Here is a 19529-nt window from a genome sequence, read left to right as displayed (position 1 = left end):
GGCTCTCAGTCTCCGCTCTAATTCATCCCAAATGTGATCTATCGGGTTGAGGTCAGGACTCTGAGCAGGCCAGTCGACTTCCTCCACACCAAACTCGCTCATCCATGTCTTTATGGACCGACGCTTTGTGCACTACACACTGTTCTTGAGTTAATCTGAAGGCCACATGAATTTTGGTGGTCTGTAGTAGAGGATGGATACTCGACCCGAGCCCGACGGGCCGGGCCGGGTTCGGACATATATTGTTCGGGTTCGGGTCGGGCTCGGTCACGTCAGCGCAATAAGGCATTGGACATCTGAAATTTAAAACCGCTTATGTAGGTAGCCAATGGGCCTTTTTAACTTGATGTTTTTGTGATTAAAATAAATTAAAAATATTACCTTAACATTCGTCTTCCTGTGCGCGGAAATTTGTTTATGTAGCTGTGACAACGCGCAACACGTGCATATTGCATATTATTAGGCTACATGCGGCTGGCAGCGCAACTTCAGCGCTGCTGGCAGGAACATTGAGCAGATGACAGCCTTAGCCATCCACAGTTGATGCAATCCTTTTTCTGCATAATAACCTGGATTAGCCTAAACTTTGATGGCGTACACTCGACGCAGAAGTATAAATTGGCCTTTAGAACAATTCAGTCCGATTTGGTGACCTGATTCGGTTCACGTAAAAGAACTGGTTCAAAAGAAAGATCGTTCGCGAACCGGACATCACTAATGTATCAGAGACTGAGCTCAGCGATTGCTAACAAAGTTATTTATAGTACCTACTGAGTTATGAGAGCGCTGTCAGTCAGCGCGAGTTTATTGTGTTTGTATCTGAGAGTTCTGAATAAACACGAGTCCCAGTCACGCCGAGTCCGTCTTCATCATTATTACCAACTTTGTAACACATGCAATGTACCATTACAGCTGTCGAGATGAACGAGTTAAAAGTAAGTGTTGATAATAGCATTATTTTTCAAATAAAATAAAAGCGTCAGTGACGGGCGTTGAGTACACAACGCAAACAAAGACACAACAGCAGTAATCGAATGTAATCCAGTTTATTGTGGGGCTAGGCTGGATATGCTCACCGTTACCCCCCCTTCTGCTTAATCTCACACCGCGTTTGGTGCCTCCGCTGTGGGCCAGATGCAGTACTGGGGGTCGGGGATGTTGAAGGCCGAGCTTCGGCGTGTGTGAAGTTTATCTCTATTAAGATCTGACTCTGCCGATGTTGAGCAGAAACTCATGACTGTAAGCACATTTTAGAACCGATAGACGCGACGAGGACGTACAAAAACACTCACAAGATAGAAAACACGAAAACACCGTTCTGTCTGGAGAGAGAAGCCGCTGCGTGTGCACGAATAATAAATAATTAGCTACACATAAGAAATCACTGATCACAGATCAGAAGGAACTGAAAAAAGACTTCTGTTTTCATTTGTACATCCAAACACTGAGAAACTGCCAGCGTTCACTCGTTCATAACCCATGATCTCTCGAGCGTTTGCATGGGCGTGCCAGATTCTCTGGGCGGAGGAAAGGGAGGGAACCGTTCCTGCTTGGACGTCAAACCAGGAGACTTCAGGATTGGCTCGTCTGGCCTGTCATTTTCTCAAAGGCAGAGAAAGACAGCCAGAACTCGGTTTTACACCGATCAACATTTCTATCCACTTGGGGACAATATTCAGGCTAGGGGAACTCATATTAATGTTGAAAAACCTCATAAAATGAAAATTTAATGCCATGGGACCTTTAATGCCTGTTGGGCTCGGGTCGGGTTCGGTTACTACTCTGTCGGACGCGGGCCGGACTCGGACAGAAAAATGCGGCCCGATCCGCACTCTAGTCTGTAGCTGTTGACTCTGCAGAAAGTTGGCGACTTCTGCGCACGGTGAGCCTCAGCATGCTGATTTTACGTAGCCTACCGCTGAGTTGCTGTTGTTTCCAATTGCTTCCACTTCATTATAACACCACTAACAGTTGAGCGTGGAATATTTAGTTGTGAGGAAATTTCACGAATGGACTTATTGCACGGATGACAACCTATCACGCTTGAGTTCACTGAGCTCCTGAGAGCGACCCGTTCTTTCACAAATGTTTGTAGAAGCGTCTGCATGCCTAGGTGCTTTGATTTTATACACCTTTGGCCATGGAAGTGATTGGAACACCCGAATTCAATGATTTGGAGGCGTGTCCCAATACTTTTTCCAATATAGTGTATTTTTCCTATAGATATTTGATTTTGACTTGATGTGTGTGGTGGTGTTATTACCAGGGACTTTAAAGGTATGGTTGCTATGTGATTTTGTTTTTGAACCTTCAGAAAACCTTAACTCAAATTTTCTCAATTGACTTTGCTGACTCTATCGACTTCAAACAGATGTAGCTCAGTCGTTTTTTGTAAGATTCAAACAAACCATGCATAATTTAAGGTTTTCTATTGAAAATAAATAACAATTGTTTTTTGAAAACTTGCTCATTGCGACTAATTTGGCCAGTATGGGACGGACACACACACACACACACACACACACTAATATAATAAATATATATATATATATATATATATATATATATATATATGTATGTATGTATGTATGTGTGTGTGTATGTAATATTAATCATTGAACAATAATATTTAAATAAACAATACTAGCCTTTATAAAAGTATTAGAACTTTGTACAATAGGAAATAACCGCAAGCAAACAGTTGCCAAATGTTTAATAGTAGCCTACAGATTTCAGTTACATAAAAATATAAAGTTATGAAACTATGCCCTACTTAGCCAAATAATTTTGCTCCGGAACAAGTAATAGATTATTAAGACCAAAGATGGCCCATTTGATATGCCCCAAATGAATTATTCCTCATGTTTAAACACCATCTACATACAAGTCCCGAAGGACTGGCAGAGATGAAGCTGTTCTCAGCGGGAACATGAGCGCTGAATGGCTGCTGACGGCCTGGAGCTCGCATCTGCGAAAGCGTCTAAACAATAGTAAAACAGGTGCTATGTGACTGTGCACTGAACTTTTCCACATTTTGATACGTTACAACAGCAAACAAAAATGTATTTTATTGGGATTTTATGTTATAGACCAACACAAAGTGGCACATAAATGTGAAGTGGAAGGAAAAGGATAAATGGTGTGTCAAATTTTTTCTTTTCTTTTTTTAACAAATATTTGAAAAGTGTGGCGTGCATTTGTATTCAGCCCCCTTTACTCTGACACCCCTAACTAAAATCCAGTGGAACCACCTAATTGCCTTCAGAAGTCACATAATTAGTAAATAGAGTCCACCTGTGTGCAATTTAATCTCAGTATAAAAACAGCTGTTCTGTGAAGGTTTTTTAGAGAACATTAGTGAACAAACAGCATCATGAAGACCAAAGAACACACCAGACAGGTCAGGTATAAAGTTGTGGAGAAGTTTAAAGAAATGTTAGGTTATAAATCAATAACCCAAGCCTTGAACATCTCACGGAGCACTGTACAATCCATCATCCGAAAATTGAAAGAGTATGGCACAACTGCAAACCTACCAAGACATGACCGTCCTCCTAAACTGACAGGCCGGGCAAGGAGAGCATTAATCAGAGAAGCAGTCAAGAGGCCCATGGTAACTCTGGAGGAGCTGCAGAGATCCACAGCTCAGGTGGGAGAATCTGCACACAGGACAACTATTAGTCGTGCACTCCGCAAATCTGGCAAGAGTGGCAAAAAGAAAGCCATTGTTGAAAGAAGTCCGTTTGCAGTTTGCGACAAGCCATGTGGGGGACACAGCAAATGTGGCAGAAGGTGCTATGGTCAGATGAGACCAAAATTGAATTTTTTGGCCTAAATGCAAAACGCTATGTGTGGAGGGTACCTAACACTGCACTTCACCCTTAACACCATCCCGACTGTGAAACATGGTGGTGGCAGCATCATGTTGTGGGGATGCTTTTCTTCAGCAGGGACAGGTGAGAAGATGGATGGAGCCAAATACAGGGCAATCTTAGATGAAAACCTGAAGAAAAAAGACTGGAGACTGGGGTGGAGGTTCACCTTCCAGCAGGACAACGACCCTAAACATACAGCCAGAGCTACAATGCAATGGTTCAAAGCATATTCATGTGTTACAATGGCCCAGTCAAAGTCCAGACCTAAATCCAATTGAGAATCGGTGGCGAGACTTGAAAATTACTGTTCGTAGACACTCTCCATCGAATCTGACTGAGCTTGAGCTGTTTTGCAAAAATTTCACTCTCTAGATGTGCAAATCTGATAAAGACATAACTCAAAAGACTTGCAGCTGTTCTTAAAAAAAAAATTGACAACATTTGTCATTTTCCTTCCACTTCACAATTATGTGCAACTTTGTGTTGGTCTATCACATAAAATCCCAATAAAATCAATTTTAGTTTGTGGTTGTAACGTGTCAAAATGTGGAAAAGTTCAGTGGGTATGAATACTTTTGCAAGGCACTGTATACACACACACTGGGCCTCATACATGAAACCTTCGTAAATTCAGAGTAATTTGTGCGTTAAATGGACCTTTACTCTCCAGATTCACAAACGCTTCGTACACCACGGATTCGGCAGTTTAATGTGTGTATATCTTAATTCCAAACGTTCGTAAATAGGACGCGCGCGCACGCTCATTCATAATTAGCATAATCCCCGCCCATGAGTTACAACTGCAAATGACGTGTGCAGGAACGCTGTGGAATCTTCTGGACCTCCTTCTCAGGTTTGGCTCCAGTATTTTGCATAAATGCTAAAGAGACTAATTGGCCATATGCCTAGCAATATTCAATTATCGTGTGTCCATCAAAGCATTTTAGCCAGCTAAAAAACACCTGCTGCTCTTCTGAAAACGACCAGCTGCTGGCGCTTGAAAGCAATAATATCCGCTTTGCAAGGGCAGCGTTTTTCCAGCTAACATACTTTGGTTGCTACGATACAGAATATCCATAGTAGTAATGTGTTACTAGCATCTCATTTTGAAAAATATTACTGAATATTAAAAAAGCAGTATTAACTTCTCCATTATTGTTGTTCAGTCTGTGTACAAGTAGGATGATTGGTCGGTGTAGCTTTTGTCCCGCCCCTCCTTCACTGTGATTGGACGGCCTGGTAAAAAGTGACCGTGATGAGCGCTGCCTATTACCTAGGGCTGTCACTAACGACTATTTTTATATTGATTAATCTATCGACTAATTTACACAATCATTTTCAACAATGTTACTTAAAAACATTTAATTTAACTTGCATCGTTGGCCTTCAGTAGTGTACTTGTATTAATCTAATGAATGTAAACAAGCCCTTGACAAAATGTAAAACTAAAATTGTAAAAATGTAAAAAGGTACACATTTGTAAACCAACGTAACAAAAAAAAGAGAATATCAGCAAATAATTTTTATATAGAATAGTGTTGTCACGATACCAAAATTATGACTTCGATACGATACCAGACTAAAATACCTCAATACCGATACTGAATCGATACAACGGCAAAAAACAGTTAAAGTAATTGAATAATATGACAGAACTTACTATTCATTGTTTTATCATTGTTTTATCATTGTTTTAGGGTTAAAAAACCCTAAAAAACTCACTTGGCTGGCATGTTCCTGCCCTGCTCTGCTTCACACAGAACATTAGGTCCGGCCCTTTAAGAGCTGCACGGACCAAATTCATTGTAACACCCGATCCCCATTCAACTCTGTATACGTTCACTAAAGACATATCCGACCGCGTTTACCCGAATACTCGCCAGGACGTGCATTTTTACAGATTTGTTTAAAATTTAAGCCGAATAATCCGCGAAACTGCCATTGCCATCTGTCTGAGTAAAAGGCGTGTGTGCGCTTCAGGTCAGAGTTCGGCAGAGTGAGCATGTCCCGGCCGCGCCGCACTTTTCTGTTGCTTTCTTTTTCCTGAGCTGCGCGTATATATTTGACTGTTCTGCTTCCATTGTTTAGTGAACGGTGGAAGCAGAGCTCTCACACATACACACACACACACACACACACACACACACACACACACACACACACACGTACGTCCTCACTCCTACTGTCACACATCGACGCAGATGAAGAAATAGTGCTCTTATTAGAGTGCTGTCGTTTTTAAAGTAACGTTACCGGTAATAATACAATTTCATATCGTACCCAATTTATCCAGTCGACTAACATTTTTGACGTCGACTAATTAACAGCGTCGATTGTATCGACCAATCGCGACAGGCCTACTATTACCCAACGTTGAACAGCAAAAAAAAAAAAAACGGGGTAAATCCATAGTGCATCAAAATGCAATGTCATCAGTTTGCCTAAATTAGAACACAGAACTTGTAAATGTTTATGCACCATTTACACGTGGTAGGGAGCAGCCACATTTATTTTTCGGATCAACTAACAATTTCGTGAATCCGAAAATTTACATCAGAGCGGCTTTACGAACCATTTACACACACATTCGTTCTGCTCATGTTTCATGAATGTGTCTGTGTTACTAACCACAGTATAAGATACATTCTCCCGTTGCCATTTATTCAGTTTCTATGCACTGATGATGGTTGCTCCTAAATGAGAAGAACTGTAGTTTAATTAAAAAAGCTTGTATTTGTAATGAATGAATACCCAGCACTCCCACCAGAATGTCACGGTGCTCTATTTCTGGTAAACATCACAATGTTGGACTATTCTTAGCTGTACAGCAGTTTTGTTCTACAGCTCTGTCAGCAGGGCAGACTTTCAGAGCAGATGACGACAAGACTGCGGCGTTACACGAATCTCATTTCCATTTATACATCAGAGAAATCTCAAAGAGTGTGCACATGTTCACCGCTGAGCACTGGGATGTCCAACTTTTGATGAGGTCAATGAATCATTCATCGTCTTCTGCTGGAAAATGTTATCCCTGCTATAGTGCAGTTTTGCATTTCCACTTAATATTCCCTTGTCTGTTTTGCCTCTTGCTTTGAATGCAACTGATTACGAGATAGCTGCTGATAACAAGACCATACGATACACTAAAGTTAATAATAATGCCAAGGAGAGAAGAGGATTCTGGCATATGCGACTGTGTTCCTTGTTGACTTGATTGGTCGAACCAAATCCTATCAGGGAATTGGGTTCTAGGTTTGGGAACTCAAGGTGAAGGCGCAGAATGATTGAGGCTCCAGCTTCAGCGTATCTTGTGCTTCCTGCGACCCACAGATCAGGTTTATGGGCCTCATGGTGAAATGTGCTTGTTTATGGCCATTGAGAGACTGCCAGTGAAAGTGATTTGAGTGGAATTGATTGAAGAGAGGGCTGACGGGGCATTGACTCTGCTGGGGTGTGTTGTGCCATGTGGTGGACCAATGAGATGCGGAGCGAGACAAATGGCAGTGAGGTACTTTGCTGTCTGCTTTCTCTGGGCTGCTGCCTTCTAAGCAGCCTGTACGTGTCCACTGGTGCGGAGCTGAGTGGGTGTTTTCTGTTCCCTCTCTATAGGAGCTGAGCGGAAGGCTAATGTGGGGGATTGTGGGATTGACAGTGAAGTGTTTAGAAATGTCAATATGTTCAATTGTGACAGTTGCAACGAGGCAGTGATTTGTAATATGTTTGTTTGCTAATATTCTGGAGGATTTAGTCCTAAGGGCGTTTTTACCTGTTGTTACATTTAATTTAATTTGAAAGGAACATGCCAACTTTTTGGGACTTTAGCTTAGGCTATTCACCGTATCCCCAGAGTTAGATAAATCCATACATATCATTCTCATCTTCGTGTGTGCCATAACTCTGACACACCCACCGTTAGCCTAGCTTAGCACAAAGACTGGAGGTAAATGGCTCCAGCTAGCCTACTGCTCAATATGTGACTAAATAACGCCCAACATTTTCCTTGATTATTATAGGAATGAGAGAATAGTTCCTAGCCATATCGGTCTAGAAAATCACAACTTTTCATTTTCCGTCGGTTTTAGTACATGATGTTACTATACACACATCACAACATGTAAATAAGAAAATATTGGCGTTATTTTGTCACCTATTGAGCAGTAGGCTAGCTGGAGCCGTTTACCTCCAGTCTTTGTGCTAAGCTAGGCTAGCGGTGGGTGCGTCAGACAGAGTTATGGAACAACAGGTCCAATGTTTGTGATTCATAAGATTTTTTGTTTTTGAAAGAAGACTCTTGAAAGAATGCTGCATTTATTTGACCAAATATACAGTAAAAACAATTAAATATTTTTTTTAATATAAATTATTCCGTTGATGGTAACCTTTTTAAGTATTCTTTGATGAATAGAAAGTTTAAAAGAAAAGCATTTAGATAATAATCTGTCTATCTGTCTATCTGTCTATCTATCTATCTATCTATCTATCTATCTATCTATCTATCTATCTATCTATCTATCTATCTATCTATCTATCTATCTATCTATCTATCTATCTATCTATCTATCTATCTATCTATCTATCTATCTATCTATCTATCTATCTATCTATCTATCTATCTATCTATCTATCTATCTATCTATCTATCTATAATCGTTTGTAACAATCTAGATGTCTTTACTGTCACCTTTTAATAAAAAAAAATTCTCCTTGCTTAAATTTATTAACTTTTTCAACTTTAAAAATCATAAAGACTCAATCTTTTGAATGTGTATATGTCAGGAGTAATTGACTCCGTGCTGTTGAATTATTCGAAAAATAGTGCACACCAGTGGTGGTAATGCGGTCACGACGCGAAGGGGAGTGTGTAGGACTATTTTCTTATGCATCTCATCACTTTGTTGCTAATTCCAAAACGTCATTTTAGAGCTAGAAACGGAGGCTTGAGCCACTGATAGCTGACTATTGCAGTTATTAATGCAGTGAGTTATTAGAGAGAGAGTGAGAGAGATTACCAAATGTGAATTACCTCAGACTGTGCGTCTCTCAACAATGTTCGGCACCAGCGTCTTGTAAAAGCAAGACTACGTTTATCTGCACCTCGCTAGTGAGAAACGTCATGTAGCTTTTAGGTTGCTTTTGTGCGTTTGAGTGGGAAAGAGAGTGCAAAATTGCTTGTCCATAAATGCATAATACATAAAACATAATTGTGTCCGTGTCGTTGTGGTTCTGTAGGCTGTAAAGACCTTTGAAATAATTGAAATCATTTGGCGAAGTGATATGGAACTGTAATGCGGGCAAGACCTGCCTGGAACACCTTTAGCACAGTTTCCCTCACGGTTTCCCGGAAAATAATTGCACACCATAGAACGTTCAGAATCAAGCCACGTATAATAAAAAAACATTAATTTAGCACTGAATGAAATGTATTTGTATATTTATAGTTGACAAGTTTGTTCTTCTCCACCCCCCCCTGTTGAGTTTACAACAATGCATTGTGGATTGAATTCTATGTGAGGGATGAATATGATGCTGCTTGGCAACTTATCTTTTGGAACAAACTTCACGCCAGACACACGCCTGTGATGTCTAGGTAGGTTGGAAACTCATTAGGCTTTGGAAAAGAGGCGCAGACTTCAATGAGGAAGGGGAACATCGTGAAGACAGAACAAAATCTTTTGATTAAGAGATGAACTGACTGAGAGATGGAAGTTCAGAGGTTTGTGCGATTCTAAACGAGCCTGCGATTGGAAGAGGAAATAATCCTGTTGTTTTGGAAGCGACAGGCCAACGGATCTCTGACCTTGTGGAACGGCCCTTGATTTTGGCACCAAAGGAGATGCTGACAGCTGTGATGGACAGCTGGCGTCTCCACGCTCTACTGCCATCAATCCTGTACTCGTCCAGCAGGAGAGTTTGTCTAAATCCACAGAGTGACACACAGACAGACAGGTGAGAGAGAGAGAGAAGAGAAGGAGCAGAGAGCGAGACATTGATGAAACTATAATGAGGTCATTTTTCTGGAATGTATTGTAATGGAACGCTGTCAGGAAATATTTGTCCAGGCCAATAAAAATGCTTAGCATTCATTTCATGCAATTCCGTGAGGTTTCAAATCGAGGACATGTCATGGAAAACAAGATTCCCCTTCCTCTTTTTGCTGAAATAAGAGTTTGATCTACTGAATGCAAAAGCTTCCTCCCCGACTTGGCTTGTTTATGATGCCATAACCATTTATTAATTTATTACCAGCTTATTAATAATTACTGCATTTTGCATCGCAAAACCTGTTTAATATTTAGCAACTTGGTCCTCCTAGATCAGGGGTATCCAATCCTGCTCCAAGGGCCAATGTCCTGAAGAGTTTAGGCGCTGTGTAATATTGCGCCGCTACACCCATAGTACGGCAGCAAAGCTCCTTGATCATTACGCAGGAATGAGAGAATAGTCCCTAGCCATATCGGTCTAGAAAATCGCAACTTTTCATTTTCTGTCGGTCTTAGTACACGATGTAACTACAGAAGAGTCAAGTCTTAAATAGGAAAAATATTGAAACTCTTCGGTCATTTTTTTTTTTTGAGCGAGATGCTAACAGTCTAATCAGATTCAATGATCTATGCTAAGCTAGGCTAAAAGTGCTACCGCCAGACCCGGAGATCGGCTGAATGGATTCGAAAACTGTAAAACTCAAACGTTTAACTCTAGGGGAGTTGGAAAATTAGCCTATTTGAGCGATTCGCGCGATTGAGGCGGCGCGAAGGACGCAAATTGAGCGTTTTGAACGCGCAATTCGCGGGAATCGCGCAAATCGCTCAAGTTGAAAAACCTGAACTTTGGCGGATATTTCGTGCCGTGTTAACCAATAAGGAGCTTGCTCTAGTAGTGACAACAATGAGGAGAAAATCTGTATATTAATATCTGGTTCAGACAATATGATTATCACTGTGATAACATTAAATGACATGAAACAACCCAGTCTCTTTTTGTTAAATGCAAGTTTATGTATGATTAATAATACAAAAGTATAAGTAATGTATAACAAGCTATACATGAAATAAAGCAAACAATTCAGTCAAACATTCAAAGTCAGTGCTAGTAGGCTAACGTTACAACTGCAACGTACGGTTATAGCCTAAAAATATAAAGTAATGAAACTTCTCTTTGCCCTCAGCCTAAACGATTTGCAAGGGAACAAATTATAGATCCATGAGACCAAAGATCGGCCGTTACAAGATGAATTATAGCTCGAGACGCCACAGAGACATCAGAGCCAGCGGCAGACAGCAGAAGGACTGGCCGAGGAAAGGTTGCCCTCGCCGGCTTTGGCGAGCACTGAGCGCCGCTGTCTGCTGGAGCTCACAACTCCGAAAACGCCAGATAAAATGTTCAAATAGGCACTCTTTATATAAATAAACCACAGATTTGAGCTTTAAACAACTACATTATCGACTGAAAAAGTCTTAATTACGTTTTGTCACACATTAACAGTAGATTTTAACAAAAAAAAGACATGTAAACACAGCCCATGTCAGCCATTTCTCAACGAGACGAGCTGCTGGCGGAAACCCCGCCCATGACGCGAATTCGCGTCTGTTGTGCAGTGAATGTCACACGCGATTTGCGCGAATTTCACGCGCGATTGAAGCGAGTAAACTCAAAATGTTCAAGCGTCCACCTTCGCGCAAATCGCGTCCGGTGTGAACGCCACATTACACTCTCAAGACCCATAAAAGGTACTAAAGACGTTGTTACAAAGTCCATCTCACTACAGTGGTTCTACAATAACTTTATGAAGAGACGAGAATAGTTTTTGTGCGCAAAAAAAAACCCCTAAATAACGACTTGTATAGTGATGACGATTTCAAAACAAGGCATCATGAAGCTTCGAAGCGTTATGATGCCTTGTTTTGAAATCGGTCATAGTGATGAACTTTGAAAAAGTACTACCTCGCGAGCAGGGCCGTTTGGAGGGGGAAATATTTACCCGGAACTTCATACAGACCCTGGTTCCTGCGGTCGAAACACACCGAGTACCACCCCAAAGTTCCTAGTTCCTGGGGAAAGTTCCTGCGGTGGAAACGCAGCTTATGAAAAGATGTTTTTCATTAATTCATTAATGATAGACATTCAATATTACAATATAATTGAAAGGTATCAATTTCTTTTCATTTAAGTGAACTGAAAACAATCTTAATATGAACCCATTATAATAAATGGCATATTTACCTGTGGCCTTCCTACTTGTTAGACATATACAGAAATGTAATAAAGTTATCAAGCACCTTTCTCAACTGCATAAATATTAAATTAAATATAGCTTAATCCTTATTAAAGCTGCAATTTCCTCTGTTACCTTTGTTCTTTAACATTAATGACAGACATCACAGAAACTGGTTTATTAGGCTGCTGTCCCTTTAAGATCTGCCGCTGCTGCACAAGACACGGATCTCATTTTCTTACAACTCTTCTAAGACTCTTCAGTTCATTTATGATGTTATTTCACTCATTTAAGACTGCTCTTTTGAGAATACCCGACAAAACTGGCATTTTGGCATAATTCTGAGAGAAATAGTGAAGGTGAATGCATATACGAACAATTTCTCCGTTTAGGATTAAAATGAATTCAACCCAAGTGCCTTTGACATGGATGATTACGTTACTGTTGATCATCTGTCCATCATCGTATAAAGCCCGCCCTGACAATTTGATTGGTCCGAGCAGCTCTGGTTCGAGCGTAGCTCGAGGTATTCTATGAATATAGAGTGTCCTTCCACATTGTGTTGTTCTGTTGGGACATTGCCTGTCTCGGTGACATTTTCATCAGCCAGATGGGATTGTGCCTGCTTGTCCAGCTGCTTTTTAACCTTGCCTGACCGTGTCCATCCCCAGAGGGACAGCTGTGCAAGGGACAGGTCAGGACATGGCTTGTCATGCTTCCATAGAGGACCCGAAAGCAGGATCTCAAATATTAATACACACCTGCTGGTGTTCAGTTTTCTCAATCTGGAGTTCGTCTTGCCGGATGCCCTTTCCGTGACTGATATTGAGTGAAGAAATTCCTGCAACAGGAGTTAATTTATATTACAACATGCATTCATTTATTAGTTTTCATAGCTTCATTTGACTGAAATGATTAATTGATGTGAGAGACTTATCAATTAATGAATTGTTCTCGACTCTGCAATGCGTTCTGCATATAAAGTATAGTGTGATTCCGGAGGAGCCCGCAATTTTTCACTTCTTAAACCTCTATAGACTCGCTGTGGTGTAACGGGAGTCCCCCCCCCCCCCCCCCCCCCTCTATCAAAGATGTTGAAAGCACTTTGATGTCAGTGGAAAAGTCTGAGCAACTGAGAATAAACGCAAATATCATTCATGACAGCAAAACACCAGTTTGTGACAGCACTGAAAGCTCCAACATAAAAGACCAAGGACAGTCAAACAGACCAGGACCTGATTGTTTTTCCACAACCTTCATCACTCCCTCTCATTAGATCTTCCTCATATCATTGAAGCTTTAGTTGGTGTTGAGAGACATTTTCATTAAGGAAGTGTGTCATTCTGAAGGCTGTAGCCCGTCACCTGTCTGAAGTCTGAATGCCTCATGCATCCAGCATTCGTTCCCGGAGATCAGCAGCAGATAGATACTAAAGTATGTTATAACATTTCTGTGATTCTCAATTTCTCAACTGGTTTTGCTTCCCTTATTTTACACTAGACATCAAGTGTCAACCCAACACACAAGTAAAGGTTCTTGCAAATATAAACACAAAGGTCAAACAGAAATGGGTAACACTTTACTTGAAGGGGTGTGCATAAGACTGACACATGTCATGAATATGAAGGAGTTTGCATGCTTGTTTATGACAACTGTCATTGTGTCATACGCTCAATTATGTCATTTTTAACATTATTTGAGATGTCTTTAAGACAACTTGACATAAACCATAACCTGTCAGTGTCTTTGTCATGACAACTTGACATAACCAAGACAACATAACCTGTCATAAATCTTTTTTTGAAGTTGAATTTGTCATGTAAAATGTCATTAAGTGTTAATACTCTATCAAATTATTTTATAACAGCGTCATGATTATTTTTCAGTTCATGTTTTTTTTTTTTTTAAGTTTCCTAAACAGTTAATTACAGCATCCCACACATTTATATTTTCTTGAAATGCTTTTTTACATCATGGATAAGTCATAATCATAATGGCGTACACCTAACCAGTGCTGCCACTCTATCATTTTGAGGTGAGTTTTCACTGTTATAAAATAATTTGACAGAGTATTGACACTTAATGACATTTTAATGACAAATTCAATTTGTACCACTGTAGTTTAGGTCAAGGAAAATATTCATGACAGTTATAAAATAATTTGACTGAGTATTAACACGTAATTTGGATAATATTTAATATTTTATTACTTAAGTTTGATAATTAATCTGCTATGTCATGTTTATGACAGGTTATTTTTGTCTTGGTAATGTCAAGTTGTCATGACAAAGACACTGACAGGTTATTATGTCTTGGTTATGACAACTTGACATAAACCAATACATCTCAAATAATGTCATCTTTGCATTTAAAATGACATAACTGAGCGAATGACACTTAATGACAGTTGTCATGAACATGCATAACTCATGTGTCATGTCATGATTAAGAAGGTCTCAGTCTTATGCACACCCCTTCAAGTAAAGTATTACCCAGAAATGTAATTATTTTTAGAATTTTCTTTTTAGTTTTTTTATTGTATTAACTTTTTGATAGTTTGGTGGTTTCTCTTGGCAGTTTCTCTTTTCAACATTTTCTCCCTTTTAAAAGTTAATAGCTTAAAATGTTGATCACAGTTTGTTTTGTGCTATTAATTATTCACTTTTCCACTGACATCAAACATCTTTGATACAGAAGGGGGGGGGGAAACATCCTGTTACGCCACATGGAGCAGTGTTCCAGCAGAATTGGGCTTTTTAGCACGGTTTCTGTCAAAATAAGGGGTTTTCTCTTGCAAGTGTATAAATTAGAGCAAACATATTATTACACTGTAGCTTAAAGTAAAATAATATACTTATGAAGTATTCATTTTCATTTATTTTACAGTGCATTTGTTTTACAATATAAGGCTATTATGACTAATAGAGATAATAATATAAAATGGTATGATTATTGTGAGATTCTAATTGTTTGGCTTCCTTAAACACCAATGTGAGTGTAATGTAGATACTCTATATGAACTAAAGAAGAGTCCTCTTTAATTAAAGTGCAGGTACAAGTCAATTCACAAATGTTTTTCTTTGTTAAAGGGTTAATTCACCCAAAAATGAAAATTACCCCATGATTTACTTAGGCCATCCTAGGTGTATATGACATTCTTCTTTCAGACGAATACAATCAGAGTTATATAAAAAATGGCTCTTCCAAGCTTTATAATGGCAGTGAATTGTTGGGTCATTTTTGAAGTCCATAAAAGTGCATCTATCCATCATTTAACTTCTCCACACGGCTCCGGGGGGATAATAAAGGCCTTCTGAAGCGAAGTGGCGCGTTTATGTAAGAAAAATACACATATTTAAAACTTCATAGACTAAAATAACTAACTTCAGGCGGTCAGCGGTACGCAAGTCGACTTGCGCTAAAAGAGTAACCCCTGACGCGATGTATAGGAGCATCGCACGTTTTGAAGCCTCTCATGGATAGGGCTGGTCAACAAACTCAAGCCTCTCTTGTTTTATATCGAAATCTGTCATTTCTCTTTAAAAATTCTTGTTTTAGACTCCAATTCATGACCGGTGTTTTGTTTTGCTCTATCTTCTGCGCTTCTGCCTTCGTCAATACGCATGCATCAAGGGTTCAAGGGTAAAGGGTTACTCTTTCGCCGGAAATCGATGCGTACGGCAATCCGCCGGAAGCTAGTTATTTGAGTCCGTACAGTTTTAAAAATGAATATTTTTCTTACACAAATGCATCACTTCGCTTCAGAAGGCCTTTATTTAACTCTGGAGCCGTGTGGAGCAGTTATATGATGGATAGATGCACGTTTATGGACTTCACAAATGACCCAAAAATTCACTGCCATTATAAAGCTTGGAAGAGCCAGGAAATTTTTTAAATAACTCTGTTCGTCTGAAAGAAGAATGTAATCTACACCTAGGATGACTTGAGGGTTAGTAAATCATGGGGTAATTTAAATTTTTGGGTGAACTGAACATGGGTTGGAGCTCTTAATTTTGAACTTTCAAAGTGCACCAGAGCCAGCAAAAAATGTGGGGTCCAGCCATTGGCGTAGGAACCGGGGGGGGGGGGGGGACGTGTCCCCCTCAATATTTGAAAATGCTGCATGTGTCCCACCCAAAAATTTGCCTATACCGCAGGGACAAAAACTGTACATTTTGAACTTTTATTTTTAAAGCGCGAGTGCGACAAAGATGATATTCGGTTTTGCCAGCAAGTCAAAGCCAGAGTGATATGTCACATTTCATGCTATACAGTATTTGAATAATCACCATTCGCCCACCAGCTTCATATTCTTCACTTTTCACGGACTCGGAGCATCTGATAGGCATAGACGTTAATATTACACTAGGAACATGCAAATACGTTACCGGTGCGCACCAGCTTTGAAATTGAATACGACTCGACTTTGTATGAGGTAAATTAGTCTCAGTCAAGCAGTTAAAATTACAGGGTTCCCGCGGGGTCTTAAAATGTCTAAAATATTATTTTTTTAATTTAAGGCCTTAAAATGTCTTAAAAGCGGCCAGATTTTCATCCGAGGTCTTAAATTTCATTCAGTTAACGTTAGGTCTTTAAAAAAAAGGTTTTATTCATTTCCAAAAACGCTGGCCGCATAAAGTTATAAAAGTCACACAGTAGCAAAAAAGTATCGAATCGTAGACAAAGCGGCGCTCTAGAGTGTTTGCTACGCCGCCCTCAGAGCGTTCGTTCGGGTGTTGTAACGTTAGTTCTTTCTGGGGGATATTGGTGTTGGTACACGTATGCGGTGATAAAACCACAAATCCCATGATAAAGGCAATTACCTGCCCGCAAAATATGTCTACCTTTAATAACGTTGTATTTTGTTGGACAGAATGAGGCAGACATGCATTGTTTTATATTATTCTATACATTGATAAAGTCTGCACTCAATCAGCACTGCATACCTTATTATTATGAAAATAGTGAAGGCTTGAAGGACTCAAATACACCAGATCTTGATGCAGTCGTGTTTATTGTCTTCGTTTCATCAGTCAAAGCGTTTCTATCTCTTGTTTATCCTACATCGCTAGCTTCACATTAGGGTGATTACTTCTCTGAGGCAAATGTGGAGTTTCTGCTCAAGGGCGCCCTCTGGCTTCCAGGTGAATTAAACGTTTGGGTACAAATAAGAAAAGCAATACTTATCTCTAAATAAATCTATATGACAATCCATGTTTTTCTCCAATGTACAGTTTTTTCCCCACAGTGGATGCAAAGGAGGCTCATATTGCATATTAAATAGACTTTAAAGGTGAACTATGTAGGATTTTTGCAGTAAAACATCCAGAAACCACTAGGCCAGTGTTATATATTTTGTTCAGTTGAGTACTTAGAATATCCCAAATGTTTTCAACTATTTGTAAATCGTGAGAAAATTGCTATTTTAACCGAGGAACCGGGACGTGTGAGCTATGCGTTTGAGGGAGTCGCCTGTCGATTGCGTCATATCTGCGTCACCCTCGGTTTCCGGTTTTATTCAGTGAAACACTTTACTCTCACTGCAGTGTGAACAAGTGTCATAGCAGCCGCCGAGCGAACGTCATAACTTCCTTTTCAACACACTGAGATATATCTAATACGATAAACAGAGTTGCGTTACCTCACACTCAGCACTGGAGAAGAGGAAGTGCCGCCGGCAACCGTGTCATAATAAAAGTCCCGCCGGCGACTATGCCATAATAACAGTCCCGCTCTTCAATCGCTCCTGCGGCCTTGCTCAGCTCCACAACACTCGCTCCTGCTCTGCTTCAGACTACAGTAATGTTAATAATCGCATCCATGAACATTATTTCTGCCCGAGTCCTATCCTGACTGTTTTCCACCGGCTGTGAGGTGAAGACCACATGTCCCAAGATTCTGCGCTCAAACGTGGCGTCATCAAACTACGCCTTTGTTTTGAACAGGCGACCTCTAGTGGACGGAAAAGTTACATAGTGTAGCTTTAAGAAATTGATATCACAGATAAAAAGCACAGAATTTCATTTATTTTTTACATTAAATCCTTAGACCTTTCTAATGATTTTTAGTCATATGCTGTCTGCAAATTAACAGTTAACCCAGCAGTTTTCTGTAAAATATAAATGTTATTATTAATAATATTATTATATTGTTTATTTATTCTTAAATACTCTATTTTAATTTTGTGAAATATTTGCATTTATCGAATATAATAATTATTATTAGTCTCATTAATATATAAAATGTTATATGCATACATTTTTCATTTGTAAAAAAAAAAAAAAAAAACACATTTTAACCAGAATAATCGCAGTTTGGAATAGCCCGTTCAATCTCTATTAGGCTATTAATATGCTGTTTTGTCTATATCTATTCTATTTGAGGGCAAGTTTGTTTTAGCCTATTTTCTGCCAACAGAATAAAAGCCTATTAACAAAGATTGCATCATTTTATAGTTAAATGGCAATGGGATTAAACATTGCAGTTTTATTGGGTTCCAATGAGGACATTTTTGTCCAAAAGACACTGAGAGGAAGTATTTTGTGTACCTAGTGCAAAATAGATTTTTTTTAAAGGAAATGGGGGTGAAATAAATGAGCACTTACTGCAAATTTCAACATGCAGAATGTTGTTTTCCCGTTACATTATCACATGAGCAAAACATACATGTTGTACCATGTCACCATATTGTATGTTACTATTATGGTGGGATGGACGTTGATTCATAGTGGCCAAAATGTCCCCCCCAAAGTCAAAGTCGTTCCTACGCCCCTGGGTCCAGCATCACACTGTACTTAATTTGCAGAAACACTAGGGCTGCTCGATTATGGCAAAAATCATAATCCCGATTATTTTGGTCAATATTGAAATCACGATTATTTAACACTATTATTGGTGGGTTATATGATCAAAGTCTTATGTCGTTATATGAGTAATTTTAAAAGAAATTACATTGTAACCTATTCGTTTTTTCAGAAGTATCGATAATTGTTATTTAAATGTAAGTTAAAAAGTCCTCAAAACAGTTACAGAACACCAAAGAAACTAATTACAAACAAAACAGACAAAACAGAACAAAAATATAAATCCTTATTTAAAACAAAAGTTATTAATTGAAGAGCAGTGAGTGAATTTATCTTTGTCTTTTCTTGTTTTATTAAAATGCTGCAGAATTATTAGGCTGCTGTCACTTTAAGAGCTGCACGGATCAATACATTTCAAACACGCTTTCTTAAAGCTACACTGTGTAACTTTTTTGGTTTATTCTTAGCTAAAAACACTTATAAAAATATATGTGCTCATTAATGTATATTTACTTCTTTCAAGTAATAAAGTATTCTCGTAAGTTTATAATATGCCATTGAAAACACATACAGGTGAGGGGTTTGAATGCGGGTCGCCATGTTGCCCCTCCATCTTGAAAGTACATTAGCCAAAGAGGG

The 19529-nt window shown here is 39.3% G+C and overlaps 1 protein-coding gene across 1 annotated transcript in view; it reads left to right on the top strand.

Moving 5' to 3' along the window:
- The window catches only part of cog6 (component of oligomeric golgi complex 6), a 107928-nt gene that overhangs the window by 13262 nt on the left and 75137 nt on the right, over positions 1-19529 (top strand). The window lies entirely within an intron of this gene.

Source organism: Gobio gobio (assembly GCF_949357685.1).
Source record: "Gobio gobio genome assembly, chromosome: 8".
In the NCBI taxonomy this organism is placed as follows: Eukaryota; Metazoa; Chordata; class Actinopteri; order Cypriniformes; family Gobionidae; genus Gobio; species Gobio gobio.
This window is presented reverse-complemented; position numbering and strand designations above follow the sequence as displayed.